The sequence below is a fragment of the Emydura macquarii genome, unplaced genomic scaffold (genome assembly GCF_026122565.2).
Source record: "Emydura macquarii macquarii isolate MOO-44397 ecotype Brisbane River unplaced genomic scaffold, CSIRO-AGI_Emac_v2 contig_1353, whole genome shotgun sequence".
NCBI classification, from domain to species: Eukaryota; Metazoa; Chordata; order Testudines; family Chelidae; genus Emydura; species Emydura macquarii.
Genome location: NW_027131490.1, coordinates 1,624,654 through 1,645,295, shown reverse-complemented (window position 1 = coordinate 1,645,295; position 20,642 = coordinate 1,624,654). Strand labels below are relative to the sequence as shown.

The window sequence follows — 20,642 nt, the reverse complement described above, 5'->3', positions numbered from 1 at the left end:
CGCGACCCAGTAAATAGTCTGAGGGTGGAGGCCCTAGGGTGGTCTCGGTCAGATCCTGCCACCCAGAGGCATTGGGTCCTGCCCAGTGCTCACCCCACAGTGGTGGCTCCTGTGTTGTGGGGCTGACTGGGTTTGGCTCTCTGCTCTGGACATTGCAATCTCTGGGCTTGCAGCGCTGCTCAGGTTTGGCCCTTTCCCCTGACTGGACCAAATTTGTGTGAGTGGAGTTGTGACCTGGCTCATGGGGTTGAAGTACCACTTTCTCCTGTTTTGCCTACCTGGACTCCCATCATCATGACAGCTAGTCTAAACTTGAGTTGCGCCAAGACACCGGAGTTGCAGTGCCTGGAACAGGGAGGCAAGCCTAGCCAGCCCCATGGAATAGGAGCCACAGCCCTTTGAAACATTCTGGTGACCCAATTTGGGGTCTCGACCCACTGGTTGAGAAACCCTGCTTTAGATTATTAAGGACAAGGTCTAAATCCAGGGACTCTTGGTAGCTTTCTCAAAAATACTTCTAGTTCCAAATGCAGGAACAGCTAGACAAGGGAGACTTTGAAGTTGTGTGGATGAGAAGATGGTGTGAAGAGGAAGGGTTTAAATTTATTCAGTTCTGTGGAGTTTTTTCCCAAACAGGAAGAGCCTATATGGAAGGGATGGGACTAAACTATTGCCACAAAATATGGACACGATTTTAGTGGATTATTTAAATGCTGAGGAAAACATTAGGTGCTGAGAAGCACTCAGGTCAGACAAACATCTGCTAGGGATGGGAATAGAACAAAGTTGTCTCTGTATCTAGTAAAGGATAGGACAGAAATTATAGCTGAACTGGAGGAGGGGCAGATTGAGATCAGAGAGGTACATTCCAGAAAAATAACAGGATATCAGATTAAAGAGTTAAATTAAAATAGGCACACAGCCAAAAATTAAAACTAGAAATGAGTGTGAGGTGAATTAGAATGCCTGACAATAAAAAAGGATCATGACTTAGTAGATATTTCTGAAATATGGTGTGATGACAATAGTAATGGGCTGGTCAACAGAAAACCATGCCACCTTGTTATGTGCAGGTTATTCTATTACAGTTTTCTTACTACTTCCTCTGAAGCATCAGGTGCTGGCCATTGGTCAGAGACATTGGTCTGATGGCAGTTCCTCTGCTCTCATTACTGTCAGCAGTGCAGAGTCAATACAGCAACATGAGAATGAGCTGGATTTTATTCTGACTCTTGCATCATCAACTAATTCTGCCCTTCTTTACATTTTTGAGACCTCAAAGAGATTTGAAGAGGAGTGGAAAGATGTAACTAAGGGCAGACTTTACCTTGAAGAATATTTATTACTGTTGATGCAGAATGAGCAGGAAACTACACAGCTTGATTTTCAGTGCCTGGAATGAGTGTGCAGAGCTGACAGTTAAACACAGTCTTTTGACTTGAATTTTATCTGAAGCAGAACTTCACGTCAATCCACTTTCTGAGTCAGAATTGAGAGAGAAAGAGAGAGGTTTTGCTTGCATATTACCTCTGACTCCCACTGTAGACTTGACCAAAACCTACAAGTCTGTTGGAGGCAGAATCACTTTCTCAGTTTGGGAATTGATGAGGTTTATTTTTGTTTTTTGGCCTTTCTAGAGTAATTTTTTGCCTTACCTGTGCCAGTTTTATGAATGTCCAGCATGATGAAGGACACTGCTCAGAATACTGCAGAGGTGAAATGACTAGAGAGGGTGTTTTCTTCTTAATTGCTGCAGGGGTAAAATCTGTGAGAAAAAACTGAGTAGGACAGACTGGTTCTTAGCAGTTAGGGCTGGCTGGAAAACATGAATTCTGGTTCAGGAAAAGGTTTGATGTTTTGACATTTGGTTTCATTCTGCATTGGAACAAAAACTAGAGCAACCCCAGAATAACCAGTGGCCTGGGTGGCTAGTGGTTCAAGCCCCTAATTCAGAGCAGGAACTTGAACTTGGATCTGTGACATACCAGGAGAATACCCATTGGCTATTCTGGGGTTAGGGATCTGTCTTTTTTTTCCCCTGTGGACCTGGGAAACCTTTCCAGTGAAAAAAACTACTTTTACCAAAAAATTCCCGACCAGCCGTATCAGCAATATTGCTATTTAGTTAGTCCTCCACGCCATAACGTAACCACCACTACATGACAGCATAGAGATGACTTTATATTGCTGTGAAATCAAAGCTCTGTTTGAGCCTCTTCAACCCACTAGTCAGTCTTCTTGACCACATTGCCTCTTGCATAAACTTGGCTTATAAACTCCATGCAGAAGTAACAGCCCAGGTTACCTGTTGGGAGTGAGGCTAAAGAGAACTTTTATAAGATTAGGTATAGGACTCAGAATCTCTAGTTCAACTGGATAATTTTTTAAACAAAACAATGCTTCAGAAATTTTAGATTGAATAAAAGATGCAGGCCAAATTTTCTAAAGGGGAATCTAAATGTATTTGCCCAAATTACACCTTCCACTTTCTGCACATGTAATTGTAGTATTACAAGGTTACTGCATGCCTAGAATCTTGTGTATGCAGATTTAATGGCTGGTGGCTCTATCTTCTGCTGTTTATCTACCTGTTTGGTGCACATGGTTCTTTTTAATTTGATTTTTGGGGTGAGGTCTTTAAAGGGGTTTGGTGGATATCTACATATAGGGAGCTCTTTACATTATATTGTATTGTGTATTTTAATTTAAGGGAGAGGAGTCCTGAGCATAGGATGGACGGCTATCGATATCATTCTAAATGTATGCCTGAGTATTTTGGGAACATGAATTTAAAGGCAAGTTTGAGGTCATTTAGGGAATGTGCCCCTTACCATGATATTCTGACTGTCCTGGTATCCTGAAAATCACCTTGCCCTGGATATTTTAAATGTCTCTGATTAGTTGATGCTGCTGGAGACCTTGCCAGTGGCATCTAAAGCACTCACCAAAGACACTTAGATTGTGATTGAGCCACGTCCAGTACAAAAAGACTGTAATGAAGCTGGAAGCATTTAATATGACTCAGTGATTCTGTTCTGAAAAAACTACTGGAGGTGGCCCAGAGCTTTTCCAGTATACTGGGAAACTGGGTTTGTTCATCTAGTGGAGTGTACCAAGGGGCCTGTGACTGGCTCAAATGGAATTCCCTGAGGTCAGTGCTGTCTCTGTTTACTCTGGCATCACTTCTCTGGTTTCTTGTCTCTCTTTTCCCCCCAATTCCCTTCTATCTTCTCCCAAAGATTTTATCCTATTCTGCTCTTTCCTTTCTCTACATCTTGTTGTCCATCTTTTCACATTCTCAGTCTCTCTCCCGTTTTGGATTGGATTAACTTGAGTGAGTTCCCCATGGTTAGTTATATTCTTTTCTTTATGATATTTAATTTTCTCAACTTCAAAATGAAAACAGAGAGACTTTCAGTTGTCACTACAGATCAAAGATCAGGCTGGAAGGAAATACAGTTCAGAATCTGCCCTGTCAGTCTGACCACACATCATCATCATTAGAATATGTGATAGGATACCACAAAGAGAAAAATGATCTGATAACTTGCTTATTGTGCCTGAATGCAGAAGACATAATGGCATATCAGCAGAAGATTACTAAATCCAAAACCTACATGAGGAGAATAAAGAACTTCTTACCAATCAGGGTGTGCTCCCGGATGTACCAATAAGGGTGTGCACTCAGATTCGTCCAAATGTTTAATTTCTCAAATGTACTGATTCTACAATAACAAAGAAAATGTTTTCGTCTCAGGAAATTAATAACATTTTGGAAGCTGCCTCTTATCCATGTTTATACTGAAAAACATTTACAACAGTATAAGCACAAGGTTCTCTGCCTGCAACAATGTAGAAGGGTTCTCTGCTCTTCCTCCCCACCCCCCCACCCCCCACACTCTGTTTACAAAAAAAAATCAGATTAAGTTCTGATCCAGCAAAACGTATGCTTACCCCATTGAAGTGAATGAGAATACCAACCTACTTACAGTAAAGCATATGCTTTGCTGGATTGTGGCCTATATGAACTAGTGGCCTTTTATATTTAAAAAAAATCAGCAAGTCCTCAAATAAGCAGTTGTATAATATATTTTTGGAAGGACCACGTATTTATATCATCACCTAAAACCTTCTCTTTACATTACACTTGTCCAAACTCCCTTTTTGAATCTTCACCAGGAATCTGGAAAGCTATAAAATGCCATGGGCATTTCCACAATACTGCACTTATCTAGTAAAACTATTGTTGTCTCTGATATATGTGCTCCAGGCTGAACTAAAATTGCATTAAAATGTCTCTACCTACCATTGACAGACAGAGAAGATCTGTTCATAAAATGATAGAATTTGAATTAAGAAATGCAGATATTTTACTCTTTTAAAGGATATTAACGTTTTGTTTCCAGATATCCCACAAAAACTGTGTGTGTGTGAGAATGTGAGAGGAAGATTACTCTGTGAGAGGCAGGATTGTACAATCAGCAGGTCAAACTCATTCCATGGAATAGGCAAAATCTGTGGGCCTGGACTATAAAGTTGGTCATATGTACACATTTCTTACTAGTGACAATGGAATGTTTTTACAAAGATGGAGGCTAGACTACAACTATTATATATTGATTTGCAGGCAGGCTTCGATCCAGCATAGGGTCTGCTTGCACGAACCCTGTGCCCTGTGTGGGGGTCTCGTTTAAGTTGGTGCATGCTGCATGGTGCAAGAGTGCCTGTTGGCAGTACCGCAGGCAGGATTGGGGCCTTAGTAATGTCATTCTTGAGTTCAGCAGCAATCTTAGAGGAAAATATAATATGGAGCACTTTCATAACCATCATTGTTCCTTTCGTATTTTTAGGCTAATTTTCTATGTGATTATTTGATTTGCATATGTAATTGCAGTTATGCAAATCAGACTCACAATTCCACACCTAAATTGTTGGAAAATAAAGCTCTCAAAAATCCCATTATTAGATTTCAGAGTTACTGGTCAAATTATACCAGTTATACCAGTTGACAATCACATACATCTCTTTTAGAGCTGCCGTTTCAGACTATCTGAAGAATCAGGATGAGAACCCAGCATTGGGTTTGCTCTTGGTTCATATTTGGAAAGTTTCCTATGCAACCAAAAGAGTTACTTTACCCACCCCATCCTCAAAGGCCTGAATTCTTCAGAATTAGACTATGTCATGGAGCCAAACAAATAACTCCAGTCAGAATTTTTGACACTACCAGCCATGGGGTTTGAGGAAAGCCTGGGAACTCTTGACTACTTACCTTGCTCTGTGCCCTTGGGCAGTTCACTTAACCTGTCCTATATGTTACACTTTCATCTTTTTCCCTTTCAGAGTTTAATGTTTGTACAGTACTTTGACAATTTAAAGCACAAAATGCAAAGGGAACATGCCTACCTAGATATTTGCTAAGGCGCATCAGATGCTATGGAGTAAATAGGTTTATGAAGGCTTTCTTCTCAGAAAGATGCCATGTAGTGATTTAAAAGACTTATTATGCAGAAGTGCTGTTGTCCTTGAACTTGCATCTGGTTGTGTCAATTAGTTAAGAAGGGTTCTCTGTTGTCTCTGTAATAACTTTTATTCAATTCTATTTGATGTGGATGATCACATTTAAGTACTTTGTACTTAATTACAAAGTAGGTCCTGTGAAACTCCATCATTCATTTCTGTTCTGCTCTAGGATTAACAGCGTATTTTTATCCTCATGTCCTTGCTTGTTTGATGTGTGTATCCAGGCTGTGGCCTAAGAATTTACACACACTACGGCACACCTGACAGTAAAATGCACAGCCTCCTTACATTGCATCGAGAGAATGCAGATTTTAGCTAGCGAATACAAAAGATACATTTTGTTTTAATGAATTAAGCCCTAAGGAACCTTTCTATTTACTATGAATTGTTTTCATTTACTGACAGAGTTTGGAGTTAAAGATTAGCAGGTACAATAGTCTTTCTTACCAGGAGTGAATTTATATGCATTGACTGGAAATGGGGTAGGAAAAAACCCAAATAGAAGAGACCATGTGAGTCACAGTTTTTTTGCAAGCTGCAAGCATATCCATTATTAGATGTCAGGTGATTAAGTTGCTTCACTCTGAACTTTTGCCTAAACCACAACATATGGGATCAGTTTCTGTTAAACAAAAGGGATTTTTTAAGAATCCATTCATAAGATCATTTGCCTAACAGCCTAAGGACTAGCATTAGAAAACATACTAGTGTTGGAGATTTGATGTGTAACAAAAGAAAGCATGCAAAAACTGACAGACATTCAAATGAACGTGTTACTCCTGCTCTTCATGGTATCATCCAGGAGAAGTGGTAACTGTTCTCAATTTATACTTACAACTTTAATGATAAAAATGTTTTTAATTCTTAGGACTTGCCCAACATGATTTAAAATCAATCCTTCCATCACATTTGAAGCATGCTCATGTGACTTATAATTTCAACTGTGTATGTGTGTCATTCCCACAAACCATGGCTGAGTTCTAAAACTAAGTACTCTTTCTCCATCAATCACTTGCTTATCAATGTCCTCCTCTTTGTGGTTCTAGGAAACTTTCTCCATTTGTCTGGTCAAAAAAACTGCATTTATAAATAAAAGGCATATTGTCATATCCTGGTCACTTAAACCATGCAGTTCTTTTTGTATTTTTCTGAAGGACAGAAACAACCTCCCCCGCCCCATCCACCAACATGCTTCTGAATGTATTTAGGTAAGCTACGTCCCCATATGCTATAAGATACAACTGCATATGATTTGACACATGCCCTATAAAGTAATGCTTACCATGTCTATGTAGGTTGAGAGCACTTTTATGAGACTGAGTGGAAGCCACATAGTCATCATGGGTCCAGGCAGAAAGCAATTTTCACAATACAAATTAACCTAGAATTTTTAATAAAAATGATTAGGCTAACTCCATGTCTCGTCTATGGCTGTTCCAGTACTTATGCTATAGAGGCACCTATTGTGTTTCCTATTTCATTTAGTTTCTGAAAATACATTCTCTCAAAGTCACATGGTTAAAATCTAAATGAAATATGATAAGCCTGCTTTGGCATAAACACTGGGTGCAGTTTTGTGCAGCAGAAGAAGGAAGCTTTTAGTCTTTGTGAGCAGTTTCCATGTTTTCCTTCCTGGTTTGTTTTGGGTCCCTTTTTAGTTAGGTTTTTTTTTTTTTTTTTTTTAAATTGTATCTGTGGTCAAGTGCAAAGCATCAGGTGTTCAAGTTATTCTGCTCTCTCTGTGCAGGTTCTGCAACTATTACTCCACCTTTGCTGTGCTATTGCTCCATTTGCAACTTAGTCCCTGAGGAATTTATGCACCATGCAGGGCTCCTTTGTTGTTTTCAGGTTACATAAAGCCAACCCGTATTCTTCACAAGAAAATAGAATCCCTCACCCTAAGGGTCAAAGAGGAGTAGTGTTTGCTTTCCTCAATGAAACAAAGCAATGTTTAACCCTTTCTCCCTGATGCCAGAGAATCATAACGTGGTATTTCAGATAAACAGAACTGCAGGCAATATTGGGCTTAAAGCGTTTGAATGAGGGTATTGAATTGTAATATCTTAACTCATGGTTTAGGAACACCCGCAGTTATCAAAATTATTTTATTTTGTACCTAAGGGGAAGTTTTTTATTCCCCGCCCTCATGACTCGTTCCCCAGTCTGTAATACCAGCTTTTGTTCTTTTTTTTGTTCTGGGTATAGTCTTGCTACTTATTTCAAGAGACTTCTCCTCTGCAACTTCTATTGTCTGAAACAGTTTCCTTGTGTCTCTTCATCAACTTTCCATCTCAGTTCAAATTTCAGCTGAAACTCTCTGATTTCCATAAGCTCTTGACCTTTCTGTCTTCCTCACTTTGCTGCTGTTATTTTTATTTGTAAGGCATATCGCTCTATAACTGTATTATGCAACCCTTTGTAAAAAGCAGTTTGGGATGAATTTTGTATGAAAGATGCTTTTTAAAAGGCCCCGTTGCATGTTGATGGCAAAACTCTCATTGATTTCGCTAAGAGCAGAATCAAATTATTTAAATTTCTATTATAAAACTGTGAAAGGAAAAACTCACATAGAACTACAGCTGAACTTTAAATAATACATCTTTTTCTCAGGAAAGCTCTGGGATCCAGAAATAATTTTTGAAGTCCTAAAACTGTATTCCTCTCATCCAGTTTCCACAATGATAGGGTTAAGTAAATACCTACATGAACAAAGCTTTCTTAACTTTGAGGGGGAAAAGATACAATTGTTTTTCTTTTTTTAAATTTTGAGAAATAAATGCTCATTTTATTTCATCAGTTTTTGACTGACTTTTAAAAGGTATTTGTAGTGACATAGATTTTCATGTATTTACACTAAACAAATTAATAAGTTATTGAATTCTGCTGCTTTCTGCAGATACATTCCTTTTATAATATTAACATTCAATCATTAACAAGAGAAAGTAGATAAATGAGGAGTACCAAAATGCCATCTGTCTGTTAATCTTTGGGGAAAAAAAACAATCTGGTATTTCTCATGGATCCAGTTGCTAAAACAGGAGGGTTTTGCTTGGTGATGTATCTGAGCAGTAACCATAAAGGTCCTGGCCATTTCCTGGGGATTAATGACAAGGTTGGCAAGAGAAGATGGCCTGCTGCACAGTCTGAGACTACTATCCCAAGATGGTCATTAATCTCCAGGAAAAGCCCTATGCTCTGGCTAGTTTCTGTATTTAGATAGTTGCGCCCCAATCTACCACATTTGTGGGTGTAAGTATGGGTTTTGCTCTCCTGGATATAGAGGGCAGGTAGACATCCAGGCGAGACTCACCCCACACAGTGAAAATGTAAACAAACCCCAAGAGTATGGGTTTTCAAACGATACATGCAAGGGATTTCTGGAGAATTATTACCTTTCTGCTGATCAGTCAAGCAGCTTGAGATGGCTGATAGTAATTCATTCTCACTTGCACAGTCCCAGCTATATAACTGTCATCAGTGAAGTTATAGGGCCTGATTCAGCCAGGTGGACCCTGAAGGGGGGGGGGGGGGAGGAGTGTATGCCTTTGTCCTCGAGGGGTATTTACTGTTGGGGGTGCACAGAATTGCTGCCGTCTCTGAGAGGTTCCACCTGGGAAAGAAACCTTTAAAGTTTGGGCTCCATAGGCATAAACACATTTTTCTGGTTATTCCTGTTCCACCAAGGTCATAGGCTGTTCTGGCTGCCTCCTGCCCCTCCCTGTGGAATAGGTTGTGGGCATTTTGTGCTATAGCTTTCTTGCTCCTAGCAGGCTTTTGGCGGCCTGGAGCACAGATCTCAATGGAGTGAATCAGGCCTGTAATTTATTAAGTGCCATAAATGTGCACAGCATTTACAAAACACATAAAACCACCAGGTCTCTTCCCATTAAAGCCTAGTAGTTTTCCCTGGCTTTTGGTACCAACTAGTATGTGGGACACATCATCTCCATTTCCTTTTTGCCCTGAGTTATAAAGCCTTTATTGGTAAAGATTCTCCACAAACCTAGAATTAAGGTTCAGGTTCCTGTAAATTTAACATCCAAAAAGACCTTCTGTTCTTCCAGCGTGAGTGTTAAACTGTAGCACCTCATTGCAGACACTACCTAGGATAGGTGGGTAATCCAGTTCCCTCAGAGGTGGTAGTTAAGTCAATGAAAGAATTTTTCACACTCTGACAGACATAGCTATGCTGATGTAAGTTCCTACTGTAAACCAGTCCTCAGTTAAGATGCCAAACCATGTAACCTGCTGTCTTCATTTTTGTTGATGTACATCTGGAGTGTTAGACTATCTACCTCATTATCTTTTGGATTGTAGAATTTATCAGCTTTTGAGAGCAAATTAGATTTTACCTCTTTTGTATAAAGAAGAGTGTTTATCACCATCTCAAAAGATAAATGTTTTAGTTTTTTCTCAATCTCTGGTAATAATCAAATTACTGGCAATTTTTGCCCTTTTAGCATTGTGCCAAAGAAGAGAGTTTTTATTAGGTTCTGATTGACATTCTGATGCATTGTATGTATTAAATGGATATTACTGTTGTTTTAGATTGTGTATGTTTTTCTTTTTGTGTTTGCAAAGACATATGTTATAGGCAATTTAATAAAATTGAATTGGTGTAGCATCAGCTGTGCAAGTGTCATTAACAGATTTTCTTCCCATTGCACTAGTCTCATTAAAGCAGGACAGTGCCTCTTCCCCAAGTCATTCATTTTTGGGGACAAGATCTGGAGGAGAACAGACTTTCTCAAGTACTGTTGATTTCTAATTTCAACTGTTTACTGACAGTATGAACATGAGAATGGCTATATGGGGTCAGACCCAATGGTTCATCTAGCCTAGGACCCTATCTTCCAACAATGGCCAATGCCAGGTGCTTCTGGGGGAATGAACAGAACAAGTAATCATCAAGTGATCAAACGAATTAGTAGGAACTTCATCCTGCAAGTTGCTTAGCAGTTTCTTTGAAATACTGAACACCCTCAACTCCATTGACTTCTGCAAGAGTTAACGGCGCTCAATTCCTCACGTGGTCAAACCCTAAAACATTAACCTTCCCAAGTGATTAAAAAACATAGCAAAACTCACAAGAGAGAAACCAAAAACATCACCCAGGTCCTGCAGCTGCCAAACCCCAGAAGTCAGTTCTGTTATTACTTTTGAAGCTGGACATGAGACTGAATTTAATTAATGGGTTTGACTTACTCTAGAAACACACAGTAAAGTGACCACCCGCCCCACACTTTTCACAGATCCTGTAAACGTACAAATGTTATTGTGTGTTTACTCATGAAAGCGTGCCAGCATCATTGTGCTAGATACAGCTGAATGCCTCAAATAGGCGGCAAGCCAATGATTGCAACAAATCCTTTGCTCTTTGAACAAAACAGATCATTTCCACAACGAAGCAGCAGCTCAGCAAAGTTAGATGACTAATGTCACTTTCCTGGTTCCAAGGTTCTGAATATTTTCCTTTGCATGTTCCCTTGTTCTTGTATTATTTATGAGACAGAATAAATATGCTCTATCTGTAGATATTGTTATTTTGTATCCTTTCATTGTGTCCTTTCTAGGCACCTAGCAATCGTTGATCAGAGGTGCTTCATAAATAAATATCTACTATTTTCATGATAAGAAATAGCTCTTCAGAGGCTTATACAAACTTTTCTACAATTGGACCCATGTTGGCTAGTGCAGATGTCTTTGAATATAAGCTTCTTGTGGCAGGGACTGTGTCTTTAACCTGTAAGTACAACATCATGGACAACTATGGTGCTGTATGCAAATGGTAAGTAACAATATACAGATGATTGAACTCTGCCCTATATGCCTGGTGTCTGCTACAGGTGTAAAGACAATCCAGTTTTAAGAAGCAGGACATTATCTTGGGAGAGGTAATCCAGTCTCCTTTCAGTTCTTGGCACTAACGTTGACACTGCTAGCACAGGTGCCAGTTTTGATAGCTGGTGTTGGTTTGGTTTTTAAAAAATTTTTATTAGATCTTTATAATACAAAACAAACAAACAAAACCTTGCTGAATATATTTGCTTGGAGAGGAAGGATGGTTTTATGGTTAAGGCACCAGATGGGGATTTGGAGAATGAGGCTCCAGTCTTGGTTCTGCCACAGCCTTCCTGTGTGATTTGGGGGAAATCATTCAAGAATATGCTTAACTTACATGCTTAAAAGCTATTGAGCTACTACTGTATTTAAAGTTAGCTTATGTGCATTGTTGAAACAGGGCCTAATAATCTCTCTGTGACTCAGTTCTTTTCTGTCAACTGGGAATAACAAAACTTCCCAATTACACAGAGCTGTGGTGAGTATAATAAATTCACTGATGTTTGTGAGGGACTCAGATATTACAGTGATGGGGGCATATGGATAGATAATTAGGGGCTGTTACAGCGCAAACCATACATTTTAATCCAATAAACCTCTTTCTCCATTTTTCAAAACTTTTGTAACTTAAAAAGAAACATCGGTCTTTTAAAATCTGTTACAAAAATGAGAGCTTGAGTAACACCTTTTAACCTAAAGGATATCTTTATGGCTAAATTTAAACCTTTGGACACATTTGTAACTGCTAATTTAAACACTGACATCGGTATTTCTTTATGTGAATGTTCACAAAGGATGCCAGCAAAGCGCTGGCTGGTTTGGATTCTCTTCATTATCAGATAACTTTTTTTCAGTACATTCCAATATAAATGTTTCAATTAATTCTTGTATATTTGACAACTTTAAAACAAAATACTCTGCTAATTTTAATTATGAAGCACCTTCTTTTATAGCTGAAGCACCAAGAGACATTTGACCCTGTAAACGTTTTCAACAGTCGTACATCATTAGTGTAACTATCTCTAATGCATACATCTTGGCACTGGTAGTGATATTCAAGAGTATATGGATTTTCCTGTCCAGTCATCTCCATTACTTAGCAGGTCAAACCACATTCCAAGGATGAAATCCCAGCATGGGGCAGTTGCGCTGGTTGGACTCTGAAGAAAACAGCCATAGGCTCTGCTGAGTGGGATGTTCTTGCTGGGGAAGATGGGGTTGCTAATTGCCATTTTGTAACAAACTGAGGGCATCCATTACTGTTGCCTTGTTTGCCATCCCTGCTTGTTTCCTCCACCTGGTGCTTCAGGTCAGTCATTTAGATTGTGAGCACTTTGGGGCAAGGACTGATTTTGACTGCATGTTTGTTCAGTGTTTAGCACAATGGGGCTCCATTCCCTGACTGTGGCTTCTAGGTGCTACTGCAATACAAATAATAATAAAAATGTAGGTGGGCTATGTCCAAGGAAATGCCACATGTTTGGGCTCATGTAGTTTCCCTTGAATTTTTCTGTTGGAGGGGCAGAATCCCTTTCTTCCCATCACAGAACTGGTGGGGGTTCCACTCCCTAAACCCATGGAATTTATGGAGACCCTGTGTCTCTACCTAGCGGCCTGGTCTTCTCTAGACCCCTGGGAACATGATACTCCCTCATCTTTCAGTGTCCTGTGAGCTTCTCTAAAAGAAGGTTCCAAATCGCAGAGGGGACAAGAGCGTAAGTTAATGCTGGGAAGGCAAGAATTATTTACCTTCAAAAGTCCCACAGGTTTCAGCCGAGTACAATGCATTCTCCTCAGCTTTCCCACCAGCCTCATGTCTCCTCCCACATCAGGAAGCCCTATGAAGGGGCATCTATAGCGTCAAGGGAACAGGGAGAACCATGTGGCAGAAGTGGTATTTCCCTCCCACTGCCACCCATCAGGCTGAGATGCTCTGGATCACAGCCCCCTCTCTCCTCTATCACCCTAAATCCTGGGTCATAGCTTGGACAGTGTAAAGACTGCAGGCTGTTTCCTTATAAAAAAGCCAACAGTAGATAATTTCAGAAGGGAAAATATTAGATCCTGTAATCCCTTTTTATTCAGAACTTCACAGAGATTTAGACAAAAAGTACAGTGGCCTTTGGTTTCACATTAAAAGATTTTGCCATTAGAGCTGTCAGTAAGTAATAAATGTGCATTGCTGAAGGCTACAGAAAATCAAAGGACTGGCTTAACAGGTATGGTCCAAACACTCCATTCTGCATTTTAAAGTGAATATAGTAGTAAAATATTCTGAGATTTAATTAGTTGAACGTGACAGATCTGATGCAGTATTTGGCATAATTATCATTACATATATTAACAGTATAAGGTATTGCGCTAAATTAAGAAATCAACTTTTGTACAGTGCCTCACGCAACAGGGTTCCAGTTTCAGCAGGGCTGTTGAGGAGCTACTGCAATACTGCTACTTATAATTTGTTATTATCCCTCTAGGCATATAGCTGCATCTTTAGGCGTCTAAATACCTTAAAAAAAACTTGTCCCCAGTTCCCATTGAAATAACTAGTTTAGCCCCTTTGAAAAATCCTAGTCTTAGCTCTAAGAATGCTGGTATCAAAGCTTGTGAGGATGCAGCATCTGCAGTCTGCTGAGCGATAATAAAAATGAGAGCTTAGCTAAGAATGGATGGTAACAACAAGGCTGAAAACTTCTGAGAATGAAAACACCTCCCTGGTAGTGTCACTGGCCCTATCTACATGGGCAAAATGGGGGCTTGTTTTCAACCACGTTAGCTCAATTGAATTAGCTTAATTTGACTGAACCTTTCCTTCCCTGTTCTCTCCACCCTAAGAGCTATGTAGATACAGTTTAACTTCTTTAAGATCATTTGAAGAGTAAAGTGGGACGTATAGGTACCACCTGACCAACTCAAACCATGTTAAAGGTGTTAAACTATGTCTGCATAGGTGTGTGGGTTCATTCAAGTTAAACTAATAGAAAAAGCACTTCTTTTGCCTGCATGGACAGGGCCTTACTTTGTGAAAAGTAAACATTGGGGCAGCTGGAAGTGAATGCTACTGTCTATGTAATTCGTATATATTGGCTCTTATTAAAAAGAGCAGAGACCACACATCCATTCCTCCTTTATTTCTATCATTACCTTTGTGCTGACTACTTAGTGGCATGTTAAACAAACCAAAAGCCTAGCTGAATATGTGTAAACTCAATCATGTGTGCCACATCCTATACTCAATACAACTGGTCATGCATTTAGAGCAGTTTTTATCTGGGAATTTAAATTACTACTGGCCCCTGTTTTGGCAACATCTGTTTTCCTCTTGTAATTTAACTAAAAACTGCCTGAAAATGCACTGATGACAGACATTCGGATAAAGATTATGATGTGATGGTTCAAGGTGTATGAGCCTTTGAAATATGAGATTGATTTAAATTTCTCATTGGGGCAGAAAATTACTTTTCCCTGCAACTTTGTCTTTAATTTTATTTTTCTGATCCTATGAGAATGCAGCATCCATTTGAGTTTGAGGGCTTGTCTACGTACAGAAATTGCACTGTTAAAAAAACAGGGGTAAAATAAACCAATGTAAGCAAAGGTTAAACCAATGCCGAGTATTCATGCACAAAGTTGCCCTGGTTTAACTAAATCAGTGCAACATCACACCTTTAGTTAAAACCGGCGCAAGTGTGTGTAGACCAGGCCTGAGAGTGAAAGGGTGGATCTTTTCATTCAAGTTTCCCAAGAGCAGCAGGGCCACTAAAGCACCTGTTGTTACTTGGGGAGGAGAGGACTAGAGGCCCTGATCCTGCAAAGGTTGTCTGTGTGGGCAGACCCCTGCACCATCACAAAGCTCCATTGACTTCTCTGGGGCTCTGCATAGATGCAAGCATTTACTTGCGGACTTGGGACCTAAGGACTGGTTTACACACAGACAGGGACCAAGCATAATTTTTTCGGGCCGCAGTACAAACTTGTAACACGGGCCCCCTCCCACACACACATAGCACAATCCCTCATCCCATACATACAATCTTATGAACCATGACATTTTTTTTCCTCATGGTTGGGGGGTTGCAGCCTGGGCCGGGCCCGCCAGGGCCTCTGGGCCCTGGTAAAGTGTACCCTTCCCCCCTCATGTGGGGGGCCCTCCATGCAGAAAAGCTGCACCACTGTAGTTAAATCATTTAAGTTAAATCAGTGCAACCCCCTTGTTGGGAGACTTTTCACTCAGTTTCAGAGTGACATACTGGGTTTAACTTAGTTTCAGACCTTTACAAATCATGAAGCAAAAGAAGGCAATTTATTTTTTTCCTTTTCAGGTTTAGCTTAATTACGTTAAATGGATGCAATTTGAGTACCTGGACGGGACTCTAGTATAGGCAGTGCCAGGAATGTAAACTCTGATCTTCCCTGGATTTGCAGGAGGACCTTCTGGATGTCTCCTGCCATGTGTATTGTAAGCTCTAGCACTGTAAGTGAAAGGGTTGGGGTGCTGAGTATTTAGCAGAGGCTTCTTTCTAAAATGTACATTAGTCATTGAAGTTAAATAGGTGTTAAAATAGAGTTTTAAATGGTCTGATTAAAAATCCCCTTCCCTTTCAGTTACTGAACCTTCGGTCTTGTGATTTCTTCTTTTTACTAGTTCTCCAGTTATGCATTTCTCCAGGCTAGATAGGAAGTGAATTTCTAAACTAAAACTGAAGCAGGGGAAAAAAAAAAAAACGTAAAGAAAATGTTTAGAGCTTCTTTATAAATCATGAAGCGAAAAAGAACAATTTGTTTTTTTTTCTTTTGCAGGTCAGCTTTAATTCGGTATTCAAGTGATGTAGAGGCCTAGTGAGGGTTGGGTTGAATTTCACCCCAAATGACTGGGTTCTCCCAGGGGATTGAGACTGACTGAGGTCAAGAGAGGGCTTTGGATTCTTCGATCATGGGATGTTGTTTCAGGAAGAAGGACTACTAGGAAGAGACGGGATTCATCTAACGAAGACAGGGAAGAGTATCTTCGCAGACAGGCTGGCTAACCTAGTGAGGAGGGCTTTAAACTAGTTTTGACGGGGGACGGGGACCTAAGCCTGAAGGTTAGTGGGGAAGAGGGACACCGCAAGGAAGCAGAAGGAGGAGGGGGCAGCAGGGGAGGCCTCCCGATTCATACTGTGAAAGTAGGCCAGTCGGCTACTTATCTCAAGTGCCTGTACACAAATGCAAGAAGCCTGGGAAACAAGCAAGAGGAACTGGAAGTCCTGGCACAGTCAAGAAACTACGACATGATTGGAATAACTGAGACTTGGTGGAATAACTCTCATGATTGGAGCGCGGTCATGGATGGGTATAAACTGTTCAGGAAGGACAGGCAGGGGTGAAAGGGGGGAGGAGTTGCACTGTATGTAAGAGAGCACTATGACTGCTCTGAGCTCCAGTATGAAACTGGAGATAAGTCAGTTGAGTGTCTCTGGGTTAAGCTTAGAAGCAAGAACAATAAGCGTGATGTCGTGGTGGGTGTCTGTTACAGACCACCAGACCAGGAGGATGAGGTAGATGAGGCTTTCTTTACTCAACTGGGGAAAGTTTCCAGTTCACAGGGCCTGATTCTCATGGGAGACTTCAATCACCCTGACATCTGCTGGAAGAGCAATACAGCAGAGCACAAACAATCCAGGAAGTTTTTGGAGAGTGTCGCTGACAATTTCCTGGTGCAAGTGCTGGAGCAACCAACTAGGGGCCGTGCTTCTCTTGACCTGCTGCTCACAAACAGGGAAGATTTGGTAGGGGAAGTAGAAGTGGGTGGCAACCTAGGCAGCAGTGACCATGAGATGGTCGAGTTCAGGATCCTGATGAAAGGAAGAAAGGGGAACAGCAGGATACGGACCATGGACTTCAGAAAAGCGGACTTTGATTCCCTCAGGGAACTGATGGGCAGGATTCCCTGGGAGGCTAATATGAGGGGGAAAGGAACCCAAGAGAGCTGGCTGTATTTTAAGGAGACCTTATTGAGGGCACAAGAGCAAACCATCCCGATGTGCAGAAAGAATAGCAAATATGGTAGGCGTCCAGCTTGGCTTAACAAAGAAGTCTTTGGCGAACTTAAACGCAAAAAAGAAGCTTACAAGAAGTGGAAGCTTGGTCAGATGACTAGGGAGGATTATATAAACACTGCTCGAACGTGCAGGAATGAAATGAGGAAGGCCAAAGCACAATTGGAGTTGCAGCTAGCAAGGGACGTGAAGGGGAACAAAAAGGGTTTCTACAGGCATGTTGCCAACAAGAGGAAGATTCGGGAAAGTGTAGGCCCCTTAAAGAAAGAGGGAGGCGACCTAGTGACGGAGGATGTGGAGAAAGCTGAGGTACTCAATGCCTTTTTTGCCTCTGTCTTCACAGACAAGATCAGCTCCCAGACTGCTGTACTGGGTGGCACAGAATGGGAAGGAGGCAAACATCCCGCAGTGCTGAAGGAACAGGTTCAAGACTATTTAGAAGGATTGGACATTCACAAGTCCATGGGGCCGGATGCAATGCACCCGAGGGTGCTGAGGGAGTTGGCTGAGGTGATTTCAGAGCCATTGGCTATTATCTTTGAAAGCTCGTGGCAACAGGGGAGGTCCCTGAGGACTGGAAAAAAGCAAATATAGTGCCCATCTTCAAAAAAGGGAGGAAAGAGGATCCGGGGAACTACAGACCGGTCAGCCTCACCTCAATCCCTGGAAAGATCATGGAGCAGGTCCTTAAGGAATCCATTTTAAGGCACTTGGAAGAGAGGAAGGTGATCAGGAACAGTCAACACGGATTCACCAAGGGAAAGTCATGCCTGACCAACCTGATTGCTTTCTATGATGAGGTGACTGGCTCTGTGGATGTGGGGAAGGCGGTGGATGTGATATACCTTGACTTTAGCAAAGCTTTTGATACGGTTTCTCATCAGCAAGTTAAAGAAGTATGGGTTGGATGAATGGACTATAAAATGGATAGTGAACTGGCTAGAGCATAGGGCTCAACGAGTAGTGATCAATGGCTCCATGTCTAGCTGGCAACCGGTCACAAGCGGAGTTCCCCAGGGGTCGGTCCTGGGGCCGGTTTTGTTTAACATCTTTATTAATGATCTGGAGGATGGGGTAGATTGCACCCTCAGCAAGTTTGCGGACGACACTAAGCTGGGGGGAGTGGTAGATACCCTGCAAGGTAGGGATAGGATACAGAGTGACCTAAACAAACTGGAGGATTGGGCCAAAAGAAATCTAATGAGGTTCAACAAAGAAAAGTGCAGAGTCCTCCACTTAGGAAGGAAGAATCCCATGCACAGCTATAGACTGGGGACCGACGAGCTGGGCAGCAGCTCTGCAGAAAAGGACCTGGGGGTAACGGTGGATAAAAAGCTGGATATGAGTCAGCAGTGTGCCCTGGTTGGCAAGAAGGCCAATGGCATATTGGGCTGCATTAGGAGGGGCATTGCTAGCAGGTCACGGGAAGTGATTATTCCCCTCTATTCGGCATTGGTGAGGCCGCATTTAGAATATTGTGTCCAGTTTTGGGCCCCCCAATACAAAAAGGATGTGGACAAGTTGGAGAGAGTCCAGCGGAGGGCAACAAAAATGATTAGGGGGCTGGAGCACAGGACTTATGAGGAGAGGCTGAGGGAACTGGGCTTGTTTAGTCTGCAAAAGAGAAGAGTGAGGGGGGATTTGATAGTGGCCTTTAACTACCTGAAAGGGGGTTCTAGGGAGGATGGGGCTAGGCTGTTCTCGGTGGTGGCAGATGACAGAACAAGGAGCAACGGTCTCAAGTTGCAGGGAGGGAGGTCTAGGTTGGACATTAGGAAAAAGTTTTTTACTAGGAGGGTGGTGAAGCACTGGAATGGGTTACCTAGGGAGGTGGTGGAATCTCCATCCTTAGAGGTTTTTAAGCTGCGGCTTGACAAAGCCCTGGTTGGGATGATATAGCAGAGGTTAGTCCTGCTTTGAGCAGGGGGTTGGACTAGATGACCTCCTGAGGTCCCTTCCAACTCTAATATTCTATGATTCTATGATTCTATGATTCTAAGTGTTAGGCCCTGATCCTGCACTGGGATCTGCTAGTATGGACCTCTGTGCCTGTGTGGAGTCTTGGGACTCTGCAGGCATAGAGGTTTGTTCTGGTGGATCCTAGTGCAGGACTGGGGTCTTAATGTGTTAGATTCCCTGACACCAGCTCACAGTGCCCCAGAGTAGAAATTCTCCACTAATATGCAAGCTAAAGCTAATCACATAAACTAGATACGTTTAATGGATGATGTATTTTAATAGTGCTGAGCGGAGAATAGTAATTCTGTTTCATGGATGATTTTGTGATTTCAAAATTTAGTTTTGTTCCAGTTTGGAATGAAAACTAAATTTTTTTGAAATTCTCAGCCAGATGAAATTACTGTTCTCCACTCAGGTTTACTGGGAGCCTTTGGAGCAGTTGGCATTGTGGGCTGCCCCAGAACAGAGGATCATGGAAGCCAGGGGAGTCCCAATTCAGAGGTAGCCTTCTGAGGTGCCAGAGAGCCTGGGAACCAGCACTCCAAGTGCTTCTGGCTGTGAAGCCTGAAATCTGGGCTTCCAGGTTCTTGGCTCCCCGGCCCCGTCAGTCCACCAAGTGGGATGCCAAGGTTCCAGACAGAGAGCAGGCAGGTTTCTGATGGAATTTTACGCCTAGTCTTGTGGAACATTTCAGTGTTGATGAATTGGCAAATGGTGACAAAGGTTTTCATTGACATTTTTCTGACCAGCCCTATATTTTAAATGAACCTAACAAACAGGATGGCAAATCAGGTTGCACACAACACCCTCAGTCCTCTAGAGGGAAATCAGGGAGGGAGGAATGGGCCTGATGAGATGGAAACATTTTTGCCAGTTAGAAAGGGAATTTGAACCTTATCATTGTCCTTTGCTGTGCTTGCACTGGAAGAACAGCTCTTGAGATACAAAGCTGGCCATGAGGTTGAAAAAGGATGTTTACGTTTATCAGGCTTATTTCTACCTTTCCTCTGTAACAAAACTTTCCAACACCACAAATGACATGTTAAGAGGCAGAGTTAATCATTTAATTTCCATATATTCCTTCTTTATCTCAGGCAGCCTCTGTTGTATGAAATAGCCTTAAAAATGCTGTAACTACCACATCATTTTGTTTGCCCATATAAAAGTATGTTTTGGGGGGATTTCCTAAAGACAAAAATACCCAAAAGAAAACCAGTCCACTGTGCACAGAACTGTTCTGACCCCACTAGCTGGGTGGAGACTTTGAAGCATGGTCCTCAG

At 41.5% G+C, this 20,642-nt stretch overlaps 1 protein-coding gene across 2 annotated transcripts in view; it reads right to left on the bottom strand.

The window, feature by feature from the left end:
• The window catches only part of CUNH4orf19 (chromosome unknown C4orf19 homolog), a 58,427-nt gene that overhangs the window by 23,101 nt on the left and 14,684 nt on the right, over positions 1–20,642 (bottom strand). Inside the window, exons 1-2 of one of the 2 annotated variants that reach the window (XM_067551577.1) lie at positions 6,806–6,944; positions 3,643–3,725 (exon numbers count right to left, since the gene is read on the bottom strand). The gene's annotated coding sequence lies outside the window, so the exon portion shown is untranslated. Of the gene's footprint in view, positions 1–3,642; positions 3,726–6,805; positions 6,945–20,642 lie in introns of those variants that run through there. The other variant, XM_067551576.1, reaches the window with a different exon arrangement.